The sequence below is a fragment of the Pelodiscus sinensis genome, chromosome 2, assembly GCF_049634645.1.
Source record: "Pelodiscus sinensis isolate JC-2024 chromosome 2, ASM4963464v1, whole genome shotgun sequence".
Classification (NCBI taxonomy): Eukaryota; Metazoa; Chordata; order Testudines; family Trionychidae; genus Pelodiscus; species Pelodiscus sinensis.
The window spans coordinates 18121006-18140398 of NC_134712.1; the positions used below are offsets into that span (position 1 = coordinate 18121006).

The 19393-nt window shown below is 42.8% G+C and overlaps 1 long non-coding RNA gene across 1 annotated transcript; it reads right to left on the bottom strand.

The window, feature by feature from the left end:
* Positions 1-272: 272 nt before the first annotated feature.
* Positions 273-17500, bottom strand: LOC142826939 (uncharacterized). The gene is made up of 3 exons (XR_012901221.1): positions 16718-17500; positions 12569-13272; positions 273-1011 (listed from the first exon to the last, which is right to left on the bottom strand). It is a non-coding gene; the product is annotated as an uncharacterized LOC142826939 (long non-coding RNA).
* Between the last annotated feature and the right edge of the window lie 1893 nt (positions 17501-19393).

Consider the following 19393-nt stretch of genomic DNA (forward strand, 5'->3'; position numbering starts at 1 on the left):
TGCTGTGGTCAGAGAAGACTGGGTTAGTCCTCTCTCCCCTGGGGAAGCCTCTATACTGAATCTCTCATCCCAAGCCCCACCCCAGAGCAATGATTTAAATGCAGCATGTACATTTTCATTTTATTTAAAAAAATGGAATTAAGAATCCAAGCAATACCAGTTTTCTACTATGCTATACATATATGTAGAAAATTCCCTCCCCACACCCCAAGACCACTCGTTTTATAAACGAATGGCAAGAAAAGTCATTGCATGAAAACTCTTGTGCAGGGTATTAATCAAAATCAACAGAGCTTCAGATGGTATAAAATTTGACACTGGAATAAAGAGAAATGAGTCTGGTCCATATCCATAGTTGGCAACATCTCCAAACAACAGGCAACAGGATCTGGATGCCTCTATATCTGAAACTTGTCACAGCCTATGTAATAGATTGCACGGAAAACCCTTCACTAAAACTCCTCAAACTTTGGGAACTTTCATTTCCTCTCCAAACTTTATGTCGCACCCATCTCTCATAAAAATGCACTATTCACTTCATTGTTAATTAGCTCAGTCTAGCTAATCTTTAATGCCTTATCTGAATGACATTATGTTTGCATCTCAGTTATACTAGCGTTCCACTGAAGATTGGTCTTTAGGATTTAAAATATTGAACATGACAGCACAGCAACATCATCCCTGATTTGATTGCTATCTTTTTGTCTAGAGTGCTGCAGGCTCATTCATGCCTTTGATGCATTCTAATTAACAAAGTGGTTGCCTTGGTGAAAAAGATAATCACTGGTCTATTTTTTTCTGTATCTTGTGAATAATATAGACTAATGTTTTTCCTAACAAAGAGAAATCCCCCAAGGAAGGTAAATGCAGTTGCAACATTTATCATAAAAGAACTATTTCTACCAGTTTGCTTACCTGAGAACAGTGAGCACATCCATTCAGCTATACCCGTGCAAAACCATTGATATCACATGGATGAAATGTGGCCTGGTTCTCCTCATTGCTGAAGTCCTGTAAGTTTAAGACAAATCCTGCTTTTGGATGCAGTACTGGTGCCCAATTTACTTCTCACTTAAGACAGTGTAAGCTAGGAATAACTCCACAAACATATATGACACTTCACTGGTGTAAAACTCAGTGAGTTGGAAAGAAACAGACCCTGCAAGTTTAAAAGGCACCTCTGCTCTTATATCCCCATGTGAGCAGAGGTGTCTCTCTCTGCAAAGTGAATTTAAAACACAACAGAATTAACCCCCCTATTAAAACAAAAAGAATCAAAATTGAGGCAATGCCCACAAACTAGATAATATATAACATTATTATTCATGGCAGTATTGCAGAGCAGAGGTGATGCATGAGGAGGACATGTGGGGTCACATGCCTCTTCGGGTTTATGTCATCGGCTTTCCTTTTCCCACTGTACCTACAGGCAGTAGGAGACTGGGTGGGCTCCTTCCTGCTTGTTCCTTAACAACTCAGAGCCATCCCTTCCCTGTGATCCCCATCCGGGCATGAAGCAACTGATTACTAGAAGTGCTGTCTGAGCTGAGCTCCCCTCCTCTTCTTCTCACTCCGTAGGTCAGGTTCTCTTTCCCTGCCACTCCCAGGGTCACATCCACAGGCAAAACAACTCCCTTCAGCCTCACCTGTCTTCCCCAGCCAGCTCACAGGCTGGTGTCTGCCAGGACTGAGCTTCTTACCTGTGAATGGCTCTGCTCCAGCTGCCTGCAAAAGTCCAGGAAAAAGTCACTATCTGAGGTTCAACTGTCTCTATGTCTCCTCCCATCACAGAGGTGATGCCAACTTTTACATTGGGCCCTCCACCATCATCAAGAGCTCTGCGCTGTCTCTAGCCTAGAGGTTCCAATCTGGGGGTAAGGTGGTCCTATCCTGCAAACTGCTGTACACCCAAGTCAAGCCCTTACCCATAGAGTGTACAGGCTGACCATATGACCTGAGAACAGGTGAATACATTACATAAATGGGAGGAAAGTGTGGATAGGACACAGTAAAAAAGAAACAAACTTGGTGTAGTATAGCAGGCAGGAGTCACAGCACACCAGCTACTTAGCTATTGCAGAGTGTTTGGTAGGCATCATGGCACTGGAGGATTTCAAAGGAGGATAATGTGATGCCTTTATGGATTTTTTCTCATGTCTGATGGGCAGCTTGAGAGAAAGGTGAAAGCGTGGAAGGGTAAATTAGATTAATGGTCACTGAAGGCTGGCATGCTTGGCACAGCAGTGGCAGGAGCTAATGGCTCAATTGCCAAAGAATTAAATCAAGACACATTTAAATTAAATAAGCTTTAAAGTAGCAGCGGAGGAGCTTTCTCATGCACAGCTGCCTTCATACACTTGTCCTCCCACTCTTCTCCACTGTGCTAACTGTTCTATAGCTCCTTGTGGAATCACACTTTAGAGAGTATTCCTTCCTGCTGTACTCACAGAGCATCCTGACTCTAGGTGGAGAGGCTCTCGCATGTTAACCTGACAGCAAGGGCAGAAAAATGGCTGCTCCCTTCTGCCCTGTTCAGGAAGCTCCAAGATAGCTCAGTCCTTGCTAGCATGAGTGTGTCTACCAAGCTGCATAAAAGCTTGCTATTAGCTACAGTGTACCTATACCCGCATCTACATTGGCTTATTCCCAGCATCCCTTGTAGCAACACCTTCTAATCTCTAAGGGTATGTCTATACTACCCTCCTAGTTCGAACTAGCGGGGTAATGTAGGCATACCGCACTTGCAAATGAAGCCCGGGATTTGAATTTCCCGGGCTTCATTTGCATAAACTGGGCGCCGCCATTTTTAAATCCCTGCTCATTCAAACCCCGTGCCGCACGGCTACACGCAGCACGAACTACGTAGTTCGGACTAGGCTTCCTAGTCCGAACTACCGTTACTCCTCATTCCACTACCTAGTTCGTGCCGCGTGTAGCCGCGCGGCACGGGGTTCGAACGAGCAGGGATTTAAAAATGGCGGGCTTCATTTGCAAGTGCGGTATGCCTACATTACCCTCCTAGTTCGAACTAGCAGGGTAGTGTAGACATACCCTTAGGTTCCCTCTGGACTAAAAAAATCTCATTTCTACCAGAAATAGGGTAGTTCTAGGCCAGAGTATAACACCCATACTGCAGTTCTATACTGCGGGGAGAATTAACATGGTGTGCAATAGCTTGTGAACTAAGAATGAAATCCACCCATATAAATAGGGGCTGAGGAAGCCCAGAGCAAGTGTCACAATTCTGCTGTGCAGCACACTGATGGGTGCAATGAGGCCAGCTCAGACAGGGTAGTGAAGGCCAGCGAAGGCCATATTCATGGATAGTGCGTTGTTAGTCACACAGGGCATGTCTACTCAGCAAAGTTAATTCGAAATAACAGCTGTTATTTCGAATTAACTTTAACAGCATCTCTACATGCAAACTGCTATTTCGAAATTAATTTGAAATAGCGGAGCGCTTATTTTGAATTTGGTAAACCTAATTCTACGAGAAATAACACCAAATTCAAAATAACTATTTCGAATTAAGTGCTGTGTAGACACTTAATTCGAAACAGGGGGCCTCCAGCTCTTCCCAGGGAGCCCTGGTGGCCACTCTGGGCACAACCAGGAAAACTCCTCTCCTCTCCCCCAGCCCCGGGGCCTTTAAAGGGGTAGAGTCTGGCTATTGGGCATGTACGAGCCAGAGACCTGCCTGCAGAAAGCCAGCACTGCCAGCCCTGCACCCAGTGGCCTGTCATGAGCCGGGCAGCCAGTGCCAGCCCGATGTCCCCCACCCAGTCCCCCAGCTCCCAGGGGCCAGCCAGGGACCGTAGATGGTGCGCTCCCGCCTGGACTGGTGCAAAGATCATGGACCTGATTGAGGTTTCGGGGGAGGCCCCCAATGTCCATGATCTCCGCACCAGGTGGAGGAACGCAACCGTCTATGGCAGCGTAGTGGCCACCATAGCCAGAAAGGGTCACAGGCGCACCCTGGAGCAGGTGCGCCTCAAAATAAAGGAGCTGCAGCAGGTGTATGCCAGGGCCACCAGGGGCGGAGCAACAGCAGGGGCTGACACCTGCCCCTACTTCCCCGCCCTCGACCACATCCTGGAGGGCAGGACGGTCAAGTATTCTTGAGCAAGAGGGTAGGTGTAGGCAGGCAAATTCATTTCTTGCACAAGAAAGCCTGATGGCTAAAATGGCTTTTCCTATAAACTTTTCTGTTAAAAGTATTTGCGTGAAATCATGCTCGTCTAGACGCAGTCTTAATGTTTTGCAGGTGTGTGTTGATTTTTGATGACATTTTCAATGGAAACATTCTGGACACCATGGCTACGTCTAGACTGACTGCTTGAATTTGCGCACGAACACTGACAATCTAATGTAAGATTGTCAGGGTTCTTCCGCAAATGCTATGATGCTCCCATTCAGGAAAAAGCCCTCTTGCGCAAATGTATTTGCGCAAGAGGGCCAGTGTAGACAGCTCAGGACTGTTTTGCGCAAAAAAGCCCCGATGGCGAAAATGGCGATCGGGGCTTTCTTGCGCAAAACTGCGTCTAGATTGGCACGGACGCTTTTCCGCAAAAAGTGCTTTTGCACAAAAGCGTCCGTGCCAATCTAGACGCTTTTTTCCACAAATGCTTTTAACGGAAAATCTTTTCCATTAAAAGCATTTGCGGAAAATCATGCCAGTCTAGGCGTAGCCCATTTGAATTAAAATGGAGTATTTTGTTTTGCCTTTCTCACTTTGATTTAGCTATTTTTTAACTTTAAATTAATTGTAACATCTCTATTATATGCATGTAATATTCATAGTTATTATAGTATAACGTTTAGCTATTACATTTTTCAGGAAGGTTGTCTGGATATTTCTGAAATGAAATATTTTGGAATTTCCATGCTGTGGTAAATTGAAACTCTTTGGCCTGAGTGGTCTGAAAGGAAATTCAAATTAAAAGTGTTGAATTATCCTGCAGAAATGAAATTCCATCTCCCACCACCCAAGCTCTAAAACATAATGATTCAGAGAAAGAGGAGAATCTGGACCACAGACCAGTCACCCACAGAAATAATAAATTATTTTATTTTCTGGTGCAAAGAATTGGTCTAAACATCTGAGTAAACATGAGCTGCAGTCCCAATGCAGAGGAGGCTTCAAACACTGAAGACAGTGGGACTGGAAGCATCTGGGCCTCGCGATGGAAAATACATCGCCTATTCATTTTTTTCTTCAATCTGGTGCTGGCATTACAAATTTATCTTTCATATTTCATATGAGCATTTAATAAACCGAAAACGGGAAAAAATAGCATACATACATAGAATGGGGAGGGAAGAAAGCTGTGCTCTGAGAAAAAGCATGCAACTTTCAAGATGAAAAATGCCAAGGAATATGCCAAGAGTGTTGAAATACATTGTGTGTATAATTTATAGAGCAAGACTCCACTTCAGGGGAAGAAAGTCTTGTGGATCCTCTTCAAGTTCTCAGTGTATGTTTTGTCTGGGAGTTAAGTTATATAATTAGTGCCCACTTCAAAAACTAAACTTTCTGAATAATTTGTATGACATGGCAATATGGGTCAAGATTATGGGAGCCTGCAGATAACCTCTGCATATTACAAAAAAAGACAGAGGAATCTGTTAAATAAAAAGATGCCATTCGTGGGTGGGGGGGCGGAATCTTGAGGGAGTATAAAATACAGAGCTGGAAAAGGATGAAACTGCAAGCAACTGGCATCACTCATAAATAACTGTTCTCTCAAGAATTTGACATTACAGTCACTGGGAAAAACTAACAAGTACAATTATTTTCAACTGGCTGCACAACATTTTTAATTGGTCGACGTGGCTCCGTGCTTGACAGAAGAATGAACTGAAGCCAAAGGCAATCTTGATCCATCAGTCTGATTGAACACCATTAGCAGCAGCATCGGCAATATATGAAACCTTTGCTCCCAGGACAAGCCCAAACTTTTCACAAAGTGAAAGCATATCTGAATGTGAGATGCATTCTGCTAGACTTGTGTGGTGCTTATCCTACCAACATGCAGGCTGATACACTACATTTCCAGAAAAAGTCATCTGAGCACAGGTCTGGGAGCAGGGAAATCAAGTCTCTTCACTACTTCCACACTCACTCACTCAAGCTTTAAACAAATTATTCAGAACCTGATCTTCACTCTGGCTGATACCAACTATTAACTTTAGTGGTGCAGAATCCAGGCTTTCACCATTCCACGTTAATTGTCCTCATCTGTAAGATGGAGATAAAAACATGACCTTACAGAGACTTTGAGAGAATTCCTAGTCAATGCTATAGTGATGCTACTGATGCCATCATTAAATGCTATCTGTCTTTTCTCTTTATCATACTGTGTCATTGTACTATAAGATCATCATTGCATCTGAAAGTGAAGATAGAGGTAGTACAGCTGAAGCAGCAAAACTGTGATGCAAAATCAGTGAGTTGTGTCATTTTAAGTAAATGGGTTCAGTGTGGTGCATTATTTTGTTTTGTATCTCATCCTATGACAACATAGGATGCACACTGCAATCAGATAGCTTTAAAAAGCAAAGGTGAACTCAGAGGAGCAGAGGAATGCAGCTTTTCTAGACCTGACCACAGTGATCTACACATTCATGACATCAAGACATGAGTACTGAAGCTCATTAGTTCTAGGAATGAAGTCACACACACACACAACTGCACCACATTTTAAAAGTCACACATACACAACTGCATCATGGTGCAACACATACATCGGCACATCTGGTTAGCAATGCAGGTCACTGCCGGCAGAGCAACTGGGCATTCTGCTGTCTTGTGTTTGTTCCCCATGGAATACACAATTCGAGGTCACTGTCTTGAGATTCAAAGCCCTGTACTGGATTGGGCCTGAAAGATCACCTCTCCCTTTTCATATATGACTTCTCATGACAGATATCTTCCCACAGAATTTGGGAAACTTGAAATTGTTGACAAATAACAGAAGACTTGTCAGTGTTGGAGACAGCACTTGGTCCGGAGAATGGAAAGCTGCAAAACTTAAGTCTCGCCACATGCAGAACTAACTGGAAAATTAATTTATATGATTTTGGCTGCCTTTCAATAATATCTTCAAATAGACACAAAACACCCACTCACCCACATTAAAAGAATAATCCTAATCAAGCTATTTCTCCTACAGGCAAAGAAGAAAGAAAAAGTGAATAAGAGATTGTCATTGCTATTTCTACTTTTAAAATCTTTCAAGACACTTAGCTGTTACATTGGTGGAACTATATAAGAACTACTAGATTGACAGTTTTCTGGGAGACAAGCTGTTTTTCCATTATTTGTCTGTACAGTGCCTAGTACAATGGGACCCTGATTGAGGTCATTAGCAAGTAGTATAATAGCTAATAATAATAGATTGAGGTCTAAAGATCTTTCACAGTGATATTTTTAAAAGGAAGGGAAAAGGAGATAGTAGAGATGAGCCTGAACCCCAGAATTTGGACTGGATTTTGAATTGCGTAATGATTCAGAGATGTTTCAAGAGTTATTAAGATAAAAGTTAGCTGTGAGGAGTCGGCTCATGCAGATCTGGATTCAAATTCAGACCCTCTCCTGTAACATCTGGCCATGAGGGTTGCTTGGGGCTTTTTTTACAGGTCAAGGCAATTATTTTACCAGCTGACGAGTGCAGGAACAAAGTCAAGTTGCTGGCTGTCAGCACCTAGTCATTAGAAAACCTAGTACAACATTTTTCATTGATGCTAATCCAAAATCACTTTCTTCTCTCATCAGAGAACAAGAGATTCATCTCATGACAGGTTTGGAGATGAAGAAAATGTTAACTATGTCAGGATTCCTGAAGCACTGACAGAACAACTCCTGCAGCAGCGCTGGAACAATTTTTAGTGTGGGTGTGCTGAGCTGTGCAGCTCCCTCTGCTTACCCCATCCACAACCCCCACTGCCACAGGCTGGGGCCATATCTGGGAGAGGCTGTGGAGCCCTGAGCAAAAGGCCAACGGTCAAGGCTCCAAGGCCTGCAGCAGAAACCCTGGGCCTAGCAGCCAGGACCCTGAGCGGCAGCTGAGACCTCCAGTGCTGGGACCCTGGGACTGACAGCAAAGCCCACAGGGCTGGTGACCAGGACCCCTGGAGGCAGCAAGGCCAGTAGCCACTGTCATGATTATGAGGGTTAGCCAGCAGCCTGGGGATTAAAGAGTTAACTAAACCTAGCCAGGTGGAGTGACCAGTAGGAATGTAGGTGGGACTTTCAAACTGGGACAAAGGAATTTGGGTTTTTCCCTTTTCTCTCTTGGAGTCCTCTGCAGCTACAGGGAGGGACAAGCATGTCTCTCTCTCCAAGAAACAATTCTTCACTTTCTGTAAGTAGGGTAACATTTAGGTAGTTTCGTTGCACTTTATTCTTTTAAGGGTTGGGTATGGGATCTGATATCTGGCACTGCTTAAGAGAGGTTTGGCTTTTCTTTTTAACTAAGTTCTAGCCCATGGTGTAATTTCTCCATGAGTATATTTTGTTACCTTTCCATCTGATCCTTATGCTTGCAACAGGAATATTGTTGTAATAATAAAAGTTTTCTCTTTTCTTTTTATTAACCTGGCATTGGTTAATTGTGTGTCCTGATTTTTATAATAAGGGTGAGATTTCCCAAATGATCTTTCCCCTGATTTCTTTATCAACATTTGGGTTTTCACACTGGTGCAGATTTGTCAGGCCAGCGGAATCTGTTGGAGCCATACCAGAGCTCCAGATACTTTCATGCCTCACTATACCCGAAGGCATAAAACATTGAGTGGGCCAAACCATCCCTTCATTCCTTTGTATCTTTCTTGGCTGTGTGACAGAACCTTTTGTGTGTGTGCTATGTAATATAAATCCCCTTTATATATAGATGTGTAGAGTTAGGATTAGTTATTACTACCCATGCGCTATTCAAAATTTTTCTCCTTTACAGAATTAGGATCTTCTGGGAACCCAGGCTTCAAAACTTGCCCCTCTTCCAGGTATCTAGCTGGTGGAGGGCACTCAAGGTAGGGACTCCCCAATGGGTGTGGAAGTTATCATTCTTTCTTCAAAAGAACTCAGAAGGCAAAGCAAACCCAGCATAAGCTTTTTCTTCTGGAGCACTCAATGAAAGCATCCTATGCTCCAGGAAAAAAATCCTGTAATGGATCCAAGCAGACTGCAGCTCTGCATGCTGCTATGAGCAATGGCTCAGCCTTGAGTGCCTGGCCTCAAGACAGCTGATGATCCATACTGTTGGCATCAGCTTCTGAGAGAAGCTAGGTCCTCCCTCCACGTAATCCTCATAAGGGGGTACAAAGGAACAGTGAGCACAGATTAGGTCATCTTCTGAGAACTCAAATAGAGACAGGCATACACTGATGGCCTCAAATTGATCAATTAAAGGCTTGTTCATGACACAAATCAAGGTTCCTCTGGCGTCTTCACAGAGATGGGTCACCTACCGCTGATAATCTTCAATGGAGATGAGTACTTCACCCAGTACCAACTGTTCAGTACTGTCATTGGTGCACAAGGTACTGATGACCTCACTATCCATAACCCTGGTACTACAGAGCAATTGCTCTTGATATTGACCTTCTCAACACTATTTTTGGTACTGAGTGATTTAAAGATGCCTGCACAGCCTGAGTCACCATTACTATCCACTATGAGAGTGCCATGTACAGTGCTATCTTGATACAAGAGGCTTTTAGCTGCATTATCCTGGTTAAGAAAAGCAGCAGCACTGATGAGAGCAATCAGCCATGCAGCTGTAAGCATGCAGAGAAGGAGAAAACATCATAATTTCACCTGCCCAAATAGCAAAGCAAAAGCAGAGCCTGTATCATAATGCTTAAATATGCACTAAAATGTAGTTATTTAGGCTTTTTATAAATATTACACAGTGATACTTTAAGGTAAGGTTAGCTAGAAATCTCAAATGGAAGTCACAATGATTTTACCTTGGAAAATCAAAATGGAGGATTTTGAACTGACCAATAGTGTACAGGTACCTAGGGGTGAAGTAAAGTTCAACAGGGTAAAATTATTAATTTCACTCTAAAATGTCTGGAGAAAGGGATCAATCAAGTGAGGAGTTTCTCAGCTAGCTCCATCTCAAATGACAGATAAAGCTGATTGGTTGAACAGGTATCATCACCCCACCAGCAGGGGACTATGCTAATTGCTAAGCATTGAGAAAGCAACCAATCGAAAAGGGTCAAAAATAAGGCAGAGAACTGACAAGCTTTACTGTGGGTGTTTAGCATTGGAGCAGATCAGGTGGAGTAACAATTGGAGCAGATGAAGTAGAGCAGACACAGACCAGAAAGTGAAGACAGGAGAAGAGGGCAGAAGAATCCATCAAAGAGCTGCCATCATTTTGACAGAGCCGAAAGACCTAGACAAATCAACGGGATATGAAGAGGAGTGGGTCTGAGTATAATCATCTTGACACATAAAGAATGCATAGGAATGGTTGCAAATAAATCAGGGCTGTCTGCACCTGAATGGATTTTACCCCGCTCATTCTATGGTTGCCTGATCACCACTTAGAGAATGCTATTTGCTCAGTAATGTCATCTAATGTGTCATATTGTAATATTGTCTTATACATTGATATATAAGGGATTTCTATGTTACATTGGTATAGATTTTGTACCATCTTGCAACATTGCACTGAGGCTTTATATATCTGTATTATGGGTCTAATTGTACCATATTGTGCAACATTTTTTATCTGCTATATGGATTACGTAGTTCATAGCATCACCTTACTCTAGCATGTGTTACTGAATTATTCCATTGATTATTGAATACATTATGATTGACTGAGGTGTTTAACTAAACATTAGTTTGTTTTCAAAGAATTACTGTTGAGTGGCAATCCTTAGAGCAGAGGGCTGTATCTGCATCTTCCCAATGGTAAACAGAATTACTTTGTTCTGGGGACTCCTCTAAGGATCAGGGACAAACTCCCTGATAAAATTAGGTAATTCCCATAGGGTGGGCCACTTCCTGTGACCCAGTGAAATGGCCAAATTCACAATTGACTTACAGTCATAGGCAAGCCCTTACTGATATCTTGGGTCCAAATTCTGAGGTAACTAACTACCACACCATGACAGGCTCAACCACCTCTTCAGTTCTGACAATGAAAGAGGATTTTAACTCACCCTCAAACCCTTTAGAGTAGCCCTGGCACTTGAGGGCTCACAGAGCCAAGTGTCATCCCCTACTCACTCATCTTGGCCTCACTCTTTGACTCCTACTGGTAAGACAGGAAATCTAGGACTAGACATTATGGACAGAGCCCAAGAGGAGAAGTCACCTTAGTATGCATTCTGGGGCCCCCAAGACTCTTACTTCTACAACACTCAGTTCTGGCCCTACTTAGGGCATGCAACCTACAAGGAAACGTACTATGCCTGAAAGTCTAACATGGCCTCTTCTGGAAATCGTCCTCCCCGGGGTGCACTGCCTCGCACTGCTCAGCAATAAAATGAGGAGGAGGAGCACATTCAGACAGAGGAGCAGTTATTTCCTTGTCATCCTTAATAAGGCAGTAGTGCCCACCACGTCTTGTCACCTGATGATTATACGCCTTTTCAAGAACTGCTGCACTGGACAGCAATATCCTTGAGATCCCAGCTGAAACTGTAGAAAAAATTTTAAAAAACTATTTGATATTTTGCATAAGATAATGCCAAGGAGAATGATCAGGCTAATTAATTAGCAGCTCTTAGAGCTAGCAAAACATTTTCCTTTTCAGACCTAAGCATCTGTAGAACCTGTCTTTGAAAAAGGCAGGCAAGCAATATGAGCCAGGTTAAAATAGTCACACTCACTCAGCCCAAAGATCCTTAGTGATAGATAGTGCTTGTGCATGAGCAATTCAGACAGCAAGGGCCTCTGAAAGAAACTCCAAGAGACAAAGAGCTTCTCAACTTTTTTTTGAAGTTTAGAAGTGTATGTTGCTATCAGTGCCTATTAGCAAAATACAATTACTTACCTGGGACCCAATGTCTAACTTTATTGAAAAATTTCCCCAAGAGCACAGGGAAGCACTAAAATCCATTATCAGTGGGAGTTAGCTGATAACCAGTACTTCTCTGCAGGCAGCACTAGATGCATCGGACAGAGCAGCAAGATCTATGGCCACATACATTGCCACATGCCTACGGCTTCCTCATTACCATCTGCAGGGATACCAAAGGAAGTTCAGACAAGTGTGACCTCTTTAACATCAAGACTGATGAAATGTTGCACTTCTTGAAAGATCTGCATGCTACTCTTTCATCCTTGGTGGTTCATACCACAGCATCTAAAAGAAAATAGTCTCATCTGTAGAGTTATGCTAGACAGAGGTCCTCAACCAAGAGCCTCTGAACAAACTAGGGAAAAGCAGAGATTTCACAGGAGGTGATTTTCTGCTTCTACCTCTATGACTACTCATCCTGCACCCAGCTGAAGACAGCAAATGTAATGCTTTCATCAAGAAATGTTTGGAAAATGCAGAGGTTCAATTTATTCTCACCAGGCAGGATGCATGCTTTCACTTACCAATCCATCCAGTACACAGAAACTGCCTGGGTCCCAAGTGGGAAATTCTCACTATCAGTATATAGTCCTGCTCTTTGGTCTTTCATCAGTGCCAAGAATATTCATCAAAGACTTAGTAGTTACGGTGGCTTGTCTGAGAAAGTGAGGGATCCAGGTTTATCGTAGCTTGATGACTGGCTAATTTGAGGAAAATCACCACAAATGAATTTCTCCATTTGCATGTTCTTACAACTTTTCACTATCCTGGATCTCAGAATTGTCCGAAAAGATGCCAGTTCTAGTGCCTCCTCAGAGGTCATAGGAGCAGAGCTAGGTTCCACGATGGCTGGAGTTTATCTGCCTTAAGACAGATTCGATACATGGATCAACCACAGAAATCACACTTGGGTTTCCTGCTTGGCAGGAGAAAGGACCAGCATGTCCGAATGAGAATCTTCTCTAATGGCAAACCCCTTCAGAACTATCCCTCTTCTGCCTTGTCAGCCATTGGGAGCAGTACAACCTCTCGCTCTTGGTTTTACTGTAGCTTAGGGGAGAAGCGGAGCAAATTCTTTGCTGAGGGGAAGAGATATGTGAACATTAAAGCCGGTGTCTCTCTTCTTAACTTCTTCAGATGGCAGAGCCCCTGATCGTTATGCCATTGCAAATAGGAGACCTGCATAGGGATCTGTGTATTTCCAGCCATGGAAGGCAATTTTTTGCACCTGCAGGACAAGGAACAAACCAGACAGATAATCTTGTTTCCACAGATGATCCCTATAGGTTTAATATCAATATATAATAAGCACAGTTATCATGCAGGGCCCAATTATCTACCAGCTAATATTAACTAATTATTCATCTACTATAGACAGGAAGAAGGAAGTACAAGAATACATGGTGACGTTCATGTACCTCCAGATCATAACCGATCCAAGAGGGTTTTTGGAATCCTGAGCCATTCAGGTTACACTAAGGTACAACATCTACCTGTCAGTATCAGTTTTATAAGGTCATTTATCTCCATGAAATTTGAATCTCTGTGACACATTGCACAACCTCCAGCCAGGCAAAATAATTATATGAAGAACACAGCTATTAGTTACAGCTATTTCTCCTTTTTAACAAACACGCTGTGCTACATGAACCCAGTGAGCCAGTACTGTTTCTGCAAAGATGATGTTCAATATCCCTCAGTAGGATCTAGATGAAAAAGCATCTCAAAGAACCATGGTTACTTTAAGGGGGAATTGTCCACCTAATGTGTCAGGCAGACTAAAGGAGCTTTGGAAAATCATTTCAGTGTCAATAACGATGTTATCTCCTATTGATTGACTATATTGGTTCAATTTGTTAACAGGTAAAAGTTAGAACAACAGTAGAACCAGGAAATCCCCAGCTCATACCAGCAGCAAAAGAGAAAAAAATCCACCAGTAGTATCTGGAGACTATGGAAGTTAGCATGGACATCATAAAAGGCAACTAAAGTCAAGATTTATAACTGTGGAGATATACCCTGCAATTATTTCATTATTGATCTTCCGGAAGGATCTCATGAGGCATGCAAGCAACAACAAAGCAAAGGGAAAGGAAAAAAGCACTATGTTAGTCATCAAAAGTTCTTTTTCAGAATCAATTCTGTGATGTCTGAAAAAGCCAAAGTGCCATACAGTCATTAGTTTTGCTGTATTGCTGCATGCCACCATGTTTAATACAGAAATAAGCTTCATGCCATCTTCCAATTTCTGAAACCTGTTTTGCTTTGTTTTAGCAAATGGAAGAGGAATTAAAAAACTTAGCACGGTAGGCACATTTCCATTTTCCTGTGGGGCCGCAGATACTGCACTCCTGCTAGGTTTCATTCAACACCCTCCAACATAGCCTCTGGCAACCCCTCAATGCATCCACATGCCCATCTGTCTTTGAATCCTCCCATAACTTTTATATTTTAAGTTGAAATTTACTAAACTTGGATTTTGCTTTCCTGAGCCCTGGGTACTTCCACTTTACATTTACACATGATTTGGCTTGTGGTACTCTGGAGGCTACATGAGTACAGTTGAATTCATAATAAATGACTGTCCAGAGGATTCAGCAGTGGAGTGAGTTGCCACATAGAGAGCTCCTCTGCATGCCAAAGGGATTAAAAATTTAGCCAGAAGAAAAGAGACACATCCACCTTACTTGGAAATATAATAAGGGTAATGGGCTGCCCTTTTGAGAAATCTGGGATCTATAACACTCTCCAATGTTTTCTGTCCCGATAAACAGGCTCCTATCAAATATTTGTCACTAGCTAGATAAGTTTCTGGGGAAACAGAGAAACTAAACACTGGGGGGGGGGGGGGGAAGCCTATGGATCCTAACTCACCTATTCCCTGAGTTCCATTTAAGAACCCTTTATGGGACAGAAACCTTACATTGTGTTATAAAAAAAACCTTTAAATGTAGTTAAATATGCATCTACTATTGGTTCAATCAGTCCTTCCCTGCAACATCACTTTTTCTAAGAATACACCACCCCCTCACATAAGATAGGTGCAGTGAAACTTTGTAATGAGCAGATGTCCCCATGTCTTTGGGTTAGTGAATATTTCAGTTCTCTCTCCTCTTAGGTATTGCTCCCTTTCTAGTTTTGCTGTCGTCAGTAAACTTTATACCATTAAATTTACTTCCACTTTCCTCTTGGTTCTTGAGAACAGTGTAGATCCACAAACTGACCTCTGCTGTCTTTTATTTGATACCAGTGTCCATTTGTGGGTCTTTACTCTCTGCACTACTCTATTTTAATAGTAAATAATGGTCAAAAAAGTCACCAGAACTACTTAGCATTGCCTGTACACTTTTTTCAAGAACAAAAGCATCATCCAAGAATAGCCCTGTTTGGACTTTGTACAAAAGGTGTTGGAATGTTACCAGAGCATTGCAAAGCTCAGATAGCCTGACATTCCAGTCAAGAAAGTCTTTGTGATGACAGGATGTGGCTACTTTATGTACTTTTGGGGCCCCTGTGATTTATCAGTAACCAGATACCAAATTCATAGTAGAAAACCAGTGAACATTAATGTGTGGAGAGTTTACTGGATTTGTGGTGATGGACAAACATCTTTAAGTGTACCATCACTGAGAGGATTGAATTTGATACAAAAAAATAAAGATTTGGTCTTTTTCATCTCCCATTCTATCCTAGTCTAAACAGTTTCTTAAGCCACCCTCAGCATTGTAGCACCGGGGTACCTTTAACTCCACACCATCACTCTGGCTCTTTATTTTCAATTTTTACTAATTTTCCAAAAAAAATTATGGGATTTTAAAAGAATATTATTTTCACCAAACTTTGGATGCACCAGAACTTCTTGGACCTAGCTCTCCACTCCAGATGGAAATATGATTGCTCAGTCTCCCCACACAGTATTCATGCTCAGAGGAAGGTAATTTCAGTTTGGTGGCTACTTTGATGCAGTGGAGGAGCATGATGAACTAGGTCAGCTGACTGCTGCAGTGACAGACCCACAAGGAGGCAAAGGTTTCATCCAATGCTACATCACAGTAAATACCAGGGAACTTCACCTCCTCCATCTGCTTCTGCCCCGCTTCCCCCATGAATTCTGGGCATCCATTCCCCCACTGAGCACCTGCCACCTGCAGCTTTCCTTGAGTACTGATTGGAACTTTGAGCCATTGTATGAAGTGCAGCAGAAACTGGAATCCAGTTCTTCCACAAACAGAACTTTCTCTAATAAAGGTCTATTTCATTTTGATCAACAATGTCTCCATCAAACTTTAGCAGAAAGAGCATTGGTGGAAAGTTCAGAGAAAAACAAATCTTTTCATGCCCATGTTGCCAGTCAGTGAGCAAGATACATTCGGAAAGGCTTTCCAAAGACCCTAATGCAGAGCTGTCAAGGAAATGAAAAGCTACTGTCACTCATATTATGTCCCCGCAAGCTTTTAGAGCCAGCCATCATTCTGGAAAGTTATTGTGCTGTTTAATCCCCCATTGCAAAGGGTGGCGTATACTGACAAATGTCATAATTGTTTTTGCATCCTATTCCCCACTATGTCTCCTAATGAAAAAAAAATGGCTAAACTGGACTGTGAATTGCATGCACATGTTGTGATATTTCCTCTAGACATCACTCTATTTAAAATATAGAAAATCCTCTGCACCAAAGGTGTGTCATGTAGCTTCTCACATCCTCATTGTCATGCGTGGCTCAGCTGATGTAGAGAGAATATTTTCCGAATTCAGCTACATCTGGAACCGTAGGAGGATGAACCTTGAGAAAAACACATGCACAAAAACTGATGTGAGCCTACACCAACCTGGATTTTTGAAATTCAAACTGAATCCTCTTGTATCAAGAGTAAGAAACAAAGAAAACCTCTTTTTAAAATAAAGTTTCATTTCTGCAATGGGGATCAGAGAACTAGCTTCCTAGTCTGATCAGCTATTTCTTTCTGGTTTTGCTTAGCCAGTTTCACATGGAGCTCCTCTAGTTTATATGCTATGCTGCACTAGTCAAATCTCAGGGTCTTGTGGAAAACACATCAACACATATTTTTGGAGCATGAGTCAATCCCAACATTTCCTTGCCTCCTAGTTCTGTGGAACAGCTTTCCATTGTTGTATTCACCAGTGCTCTCTGGGATAGCACAGGGATTATCCGTACCATGTTGCTGAATAGTGCTGACAGCTGTCCCTTTGTTGCATCTAACAGAAATACTTTCACTCCATCTACCTCCCTTCATTAAAGTTTATAGTATTGGTTGCAACTTGTAGATTCTCAGAGGAACAATTTTTGTGCTCTGAGTATTTGCCAGAATTCTGGTTTTTAGTACAGTGAAACTACATAAAACTTTGAATACAGGTTGGACCTCCCTGTTCCAGCACCTTCAGGACCTGACCAGTCCTGAACAAGGGAATTAGCTGGACCAGGGGAGGTTCCCTTCCACCGTCCCCCCAGCCTGCCAACCCTCCCCACTACCAGCTGTGCTTCTGGCCCACACAGCTCTCTTCCTCTAGCCCAGTTGGATGGCTGGCCCCAGGCAGACCCTAGCCTCCCTACCACTTGCTAAGGGTAGGAGACTGGCACCCTCCGCCCACCTTGGGAGTGACCAGACAGCCAACACAACATAAGAGACCTGCTGAAGGCAGGGCAGTGGAGTGGGATCTGGAGTGGACTAGGGGTTATTGCATCTGCCTTAGTAGCACAGGCTGGTGGCCTCAAGTCCCCCCACCCTTGGAGCAGCCAGACAGCCAATACAATGCCCATCATGAGGCAATGTCACATGTGCTCGCACAGTAGATATGTGCCTAGTTGCCAACAGTGAAGCTGCAGTGTACAAGCCTAGCAAAAGAAAATCAGCATGAAGTGAGTTCAGGCACTTACAGGATTAGGGAGCCAGTGTTTTGTGGGCTGCCTAAAACCAAGACTCAGACACTTAAATACCTTTGTGGGTCCCAGCCCAAACTTAAGGTCTTTTAAAAGAAAGTTTCCCTCTCTTCTGTTGTGCCCGCTGGTCCTGCTGTCTACTCTGACTGCCCAGTACCCTGACACAGCTCCCCACCACCACCCTGACTCAGATTCTGATCTCCTCGTAACAGGACACCTGACTTTGACCCTGCCCTCTGGCACTGCTGTAGAATCTGAACGCCTGGCTCCCGACCTGGACTCTCTCCAGCGCCAGCCATTAAGTCAAATTGCCTGCAGCCTGGTAGTGAAATGACATTTCTGCTGCACTTTTAATTACATTAGCTATTCTCGGTGTTCTGTCATAAAACCTAAGGCCTAACTTTTATAGCATTGCACACAAGGCTGGCTAGGTCTCAGTGTTGGGAGAAGCGGTTCTCTATACATCAACTGTAGAGCAGTTTAAATTTGTCAAGAGCTTTGTATTTGTCCAGGATGGAAAAAATACCATATAAATGTAAAATACTCCATTATTGTTTATTATTCCATGCATGGTAAGCACCACTGGGATGTCCTCTTTGATGTGCATTAGATGTAGTGTGTTATGATGCTGATATGCTACCCAGCATTGCAACTTGCCTCAGCAAAAGGAGCTTCACACATGAAGACATTAGATAAATGAGCCAGCTCTCTCCCAACCTTGCATTTTACATTTCTTAGATCTTGTAGCTTTTGCTTCTTTAGGTGTCTGGAAATGACACCTTCATATTTATTGAGTGAAATCTCTCTGCCGTATCTGTCTTCCGTCTGTCATTGCTGCTCAGTTCGATATGGATGAAAGTAGCCTGTGGTTCTAAATAGCTGGAGTGCGCCAGCCTGGAAGCTTTGCTCTGAGAGTAACTCTGATGAATTTTTGTTTCTTTCCAAAGAAAGGACAAAGGACTGGCAGAGAAACAATATACGTTTCTGTTTTCAAAGGAGGTGCTGTGATGTTTTGGAAAACATCTCTGGAACACTCAGTTATGTTTTGCCATCCCTGACCCAGACACCTAAGCAAAGCCGCCCGTCCTGCTTTCATGCAGGTCTGCGTTTCAGATGTGGTCTTACCACATAGGATCCATGCTTTCATCACTTCTGAAAGCTCCACATGGGGATCAAAGTGAAGGCAACACATTCAGCAGGCAGATGCTTACCTTTTAAGTCCCACATCCCATGAGATTAGAATCCCTCAGATGTGGAGATTCACAATGATTTCCCACCTAATTTCAAATCAGTGTCAAGGTTCTCGTCCTTATCTTTAAAGTTCTCAATGAAATATTGTTGAGATGGAACCTAAGAAAAACCTGTCCATGTTCCATTGCAACCGGAAAGGTTAAAAGACCCTGGTGCAGGGTGTTCAGCGTTTGGGTAATGTTGATTATAGAATTCTCTG